The sequence below is a fragment of the Zingiber officinale genome, chromosome 6B (genome assembly GCF_018446385.1).
Source record: "Zingiber officinale cultivar Zhangliang chromosome 6B, Zo_v1.1, whole genome shotgun sequence".
In the NCBI taxonomy this organism is placed as follows: Eukaryota; Viridiplantae; Streptophyta; class Magnoliopsida; order Zingiberales; family Zingiberaceae; genus Zingiber; species Zingiber officinale.
The window spans coordinates 32,990,442-32,995,301 of NC_055996.1; the positions used below are offsets into that span (position 1 = coordinate 32,990,442).

At 36.9% G+C, this 4,860-nt stretch overlaps 1 long non-coding RNA gene across 1 annotated transcript; it reads right to left on the bottom strand.

Annotated features, from left to right (window-relative positions):
* Positions 1-3,795: 3,795 nt before the first annotated feature.
* On the bottom strand, positions 3,796-4,632 carry LOC121990067. The gene is made up of 3 exons (XR_006114431.1): positions 4,594-4,632; positions 4,404-4,462; positions 3,796-3,836 (listed from the first exon to the last, which is right to left on the bottom strand). It is a non-coding gene; the product is annotated as an uncharacterized LOC121990067 (long non-coding RNA).
* Positions 4,633-4,860: the final 228 nt, after the last annotated feature.

The window sequence follows — 4,860 nt, forward strand, 5'->3', positions numbered from 1 at the left end:
CTAGCTGCGGTTAGGCAGGTAGAAAACCCTAGGGGGTGGTAACCCTAGGTCATAGGGGGTGGTAACCCTATACGGAAAGTCTTGGCGGGTTGAGAGCTTCAGGCAAAAGTCCTAGGGGGGAAACCCTAGGTGGAAAGTCCTGGTGTCGCGAACCAGGTGAAAGACTGGACTAGCCGGGAAGCGGAAGTCCAGTAGAAAGTCTGGAAGTTTCGAACGTTGAGCAAAAGCCCAGTTGATCTAGAGGATCGCACTAGCAACAGGTAAATCTCCTGAGTGGAGTAGGTGAGGACGCGTTCCCCGTATAGGGAATTGTAGGCGTCGGGTCGACCTAGGGTTTCCGGTTGGAAATTCGAAGTCAGACCAGGACAGTCCAATGATTGTCTAGTATATCTATCATTTTTTTCTCTGTGCTAACTTTATTTTACAGGGTTTGTGTTTGGGACTAACACATTTTGCAGGAGCAAAGGAGCAACTTAGACCTCGGATGAACAGTGTCCGAGGCGCCTCCATGGGGCTTGGAGGCGCCTCGGGTGCTAGCCGAAGCCAGCTGTCCAGAGACACTGGAGGCGCCTCGAAGGTCACTGGAGGCGCCTTGGACTAGGCGTTGGAGGTGCCTTGGAGCAGCTTGGAGGCGCCTTCAGTGGGATAAGGCACGACTAGATCAGAGCTTATCCACGCGTGCGACTCGGCGTCCTGGAGGCACCTAGGACAGGCTTGGAGGCGCCTCCAGCACTATTTAAAAGGGGACTTCGAGTAGCAGCTTAGAACAAGAATTAACAAGCGATCCTTCTGCGTTCAACTGCTAACGAGTTCATCCCGAAGTGTTGTGATGACATACCGACGACCCGGAACTCCAGATTTTGATATTCTTACTGTCGGTATTGTTTTCTTTTATAGTTCTAATTGTAATAATCATGTAATAATTTTTTGAGCTTATAGTTGTTGCCCACCGAAAGCGGTCAACGACCGCGGGCCTTGGAGTAGGAGTCGCCGCAGGCTCTGAACCAAGTAAACGACTGTGTCCCTCTGTGTTTGTTTTGTTTTTCTTACTTAATTCCACTGCGTATTTTTGACTCTGTTTTAAATCAAACGAAATAGCCACGAGCGTTATTCACCTCCCCCCCCTCTAGCGCTTCTCGATCCAACAGTGGCCAGATTTTAGAAGAAGAGGAAGAAGCTTTTGGGTGGTGTTCATCTTGGATGATCGTCACCCACACGACGTCCAAGGCGAGGCGAGGAATACGGCAGAAGATCTTGAGGTCATTAGCTTACAAAGAGAAGGTATAACTAGTAATTTTCTTTTGCATCATACTAGTTATTTTCTTTGTAAGAATTCTAAATACAAGAGGCAATTAGATCTAGTTTATCGAATTTATTTTTCGAGTTTGTGTTTTCTTCTTTTTCGAATTTGTGATTCGATTGTTCTTTTTGGTTAACCTAGAGTTATTTAAGGAAACTAAATATTAGCTTTCCTTAAAAGGCTTTGTCTAGGTGGTGGTGGTTGCTCCCATATCCAAGAATGCCATGTGCCTCACCATGCAGTCCTGGAAGCCAATTTTGAAAATTAATATTTAATGAAATTAATAACATAGGTGGATTCGAATCAATAGTGTTAAGTTCCGCTTGCGATTCAAATCTAAACCATTATGAACAAATAAGTTAAATTTGGAATCAATGATGTTAAGTTCCGTCTGTGATTCCTAATTTAATTTCTAAAGAACACAATAGGTTATTTAAGGAAAGGTTTGACACTTGTACAAAAATTTTTATACAGTGAAACCGGTACATTTTGCTAGGACTAACCAACACCTCTTGCTTGGTGACCAAGCAAGTAGGGGCCAACCATAATAAATTCAAATAGGAGGGGTGTTTTGAATTTTTAAAATCTTCTCTGTGTAGAAAACTATAAGTTTTAAAAGAGAGATTTTAATTTTAAAAACTTTCCTTATTTGAATTAGGCCACATGGTTTAATAGAGAGTTTTAAAAGTTTTAAAACTTTCATTTTTTAACCATCCTCATGGTTTTAGAAAATAGGAAGAGCAGTTTTAAAATTAAAATTTTCTATTCATGTTAAAAAAGGAAATTTTTGAAGAGAAGTTTTAAATTTTAAAACATGGTTTTAATTTTTAAAATTTTACTTTTTAACATCCACTTTAGGAAAGAGAGCTTGTAAAATTTTATAAAAGGATTTCTTCTTGTAAAATTTTATAAAAAAATTATTATTATTCCTTCCTATAAGTGGTTGGCCACCCTTGCTTGGTGGCCAAGCAAGGGGCCGGCCAAATCATCATCCAATCAATCCATGATTTAGTGATTGATTTAATCAAGAGGAAAGAAAAGGAAAAGTAAAAAGGAAAAAGGAAAAACAAGAGGAAGATTTTATTTTTATAAAAATTCTTCCCTTATTTGCCTTGGGCAAGTAATATAAAAGAAGGGGTGAGGAGGCCTCATGAGAACACAACTCTTATTCTCTTGGTGGAGACTCTCTTGGTGGTCGGCCCTCTCTCCCTCTCTTCTCCCTTTGCTCTCTTTTCTTTTGTGGTGGTGGTGGCCGAAAGTTTGAGAAGGAGGAGGAGTTTTGGGTGGTGTTCATCTTGGAGGATCGTCGCCCACACGACGTCCAAGGCGAGGCGAGAAATACGGCAGAAGATCTTGAGGTCATTAGCTTGCAAAGAAAAGGTATAACTAGTAATTTTCTTCCGCATCATTCTAGTTATTTTTCTTTGTTAGAATTCCAAACAGAAGAGGCATTAGATCTAGTTTTTCGAATTAGTAATTCATGTTTGTGTTTTTCTTTATTTTTCGAATTTGTGATTCGATTGTTCTTTTTGGTTAAACCTAGAGTTATATAAGGAAATTAAATATTAGCTTTCCTTAAAAGGCTTTGTCTAGAAAGTGGTGGTTACTCCTATATCCAAGAAGGCCTTGTGCCTCGCCATGTTTAACCTGGAAGCCAATTTTGGAAATTAATATTTAATTGAATTTATAACGTAGGTGGATTTAGATCAATAGTGTTAAGTTCCGCTTGCGATCCAAGTCTAAACCATTAAGAACAGATAAGTTAAATTTGGAATAAATAATGTTAAGTTCCGTTTGTGATTTCTAATTTAACTTCTAAATAACACAATAGGTTATTTAGGAAAGGTTCGACACTTGTACAAAATTTTTGTACAGTGGAACCGGTACGATCTTCCACTACAAGAAAAAAGCTAATAGACAATGCTTTAAAAGCGTTGTCTATGTGGCTGAAAAAGCGTTGTTAAAAGCACTGTTGTTAAAAGTCTGCTCAAAGACAACGCTTTAAAAACGTTGTCGTTTGTAGCAAAGACAACGCTTTTGCAACGCTCTATAAGCGTTGTGTATTTTTTGCAAAAACATCATTATTGCAACGCTTTAGAAGCGTTGTTGTTTTTGGCAAAGACAACACTTGTGCAACGCTTTAAAAGCGTTGTCTTTTTTAAAAAAAATTTAAAAAAAAATCTATTTACAAAATCATTTTTTTATATTTACAAAACTATTAATTTTCTTTTACCATGTCCAGATTCGAATTTGACATATAAAATAGCATTAATTAGCTCAGTTAATAATTTCAAACTCGTACCAAACAATAGAATTCAACTACAAAGTATTAGTATTTACAGGAGAATTCAACTATACACAAAGACTAAATATTTCTGTTTCAAAGTAGTTAGTGACATTCAAATTTAAAATAAAAAAAGCACAAAATAGCTAGCCAGCCTCGAAGACAACGATCTGCATGCTTACTTCTACTAGATATATTGATCAAAATGGATTGACGGCTTGAGACTGGGACAAAACACCTACCACTGTGTATCTATCACAGAAAACAATACCATCAGTATTATGCAAAAGAAATTTTCGGTGGTAATAGCTAAAAATAAAGGTCACAGTTCACACCATACAATAATTTTTAAGAGAAAAAGAATTAAGCATAAAATAACGGGGAATAGAGCAAACGAAAAATACATGTGCTACTTTGTTTCTGCCATGGAAATATAGCAAAAAGAATAGCATAATTGGAGATGCTAGGGAAACCATTGTGAGACCTGAATACATAATTAGAGATGCAGTGCAAAAAGAACAGCATATATTTCATTTGAGTTCTTACATATGAACTAAAGTCGAAATCAGCATATGTTCTGATTTCTTTGGTTTGCAGAACTTGTAGCTTTATCAAACACAATTTGACTTGAAATTTTTTAGTAGCAAATGTAGTTTTCCGGTGTACTAAACTATACATATAAAATATGGCTTTGATTCTAGAGTGCAAAGAAACGATTTAAAAATTCAACATGTCAACATGAAGGTAGCAAAAAATCATTTTTGAACCAGTAGACATGGTATTTTCTACAATATATTGAAGTCGACTCTTGGATATTACCTGCCCTTTGATCGAGCATCTAGAAGTTGATGAGTTCTGTCAGTCATATTTTGTTTGACCTGAAAAGGTACGACAAACCCAAATTCATATTCCTAAACTCATCTGATGTTTTTGGGCCATCAAGAAGGTAATGAACTTACATAAACTTTAACTAAAACAAGGTAATGAACTTACATAAACTTGAACGTACCTACTCATAAATATGATCTTATATACATTCTGCCAACTCTAATCGCACCTCATCAATTTCTTCTCGAGAATACTCCGCTTCTGTAAACTGTGAACATTAATGGAAAAAAAAAAATCAATATTGACTTTGCAAATTTTAAATAGTTTATTTCAAATAATTTGAGACATAAGCAAGAAAACTTTACTATAGATCGTAGTGAATCTCTCTCGATAATTTCAACTTCTTCAACAATTTGTCTCATAAATCGCATCACATAATAACCACATT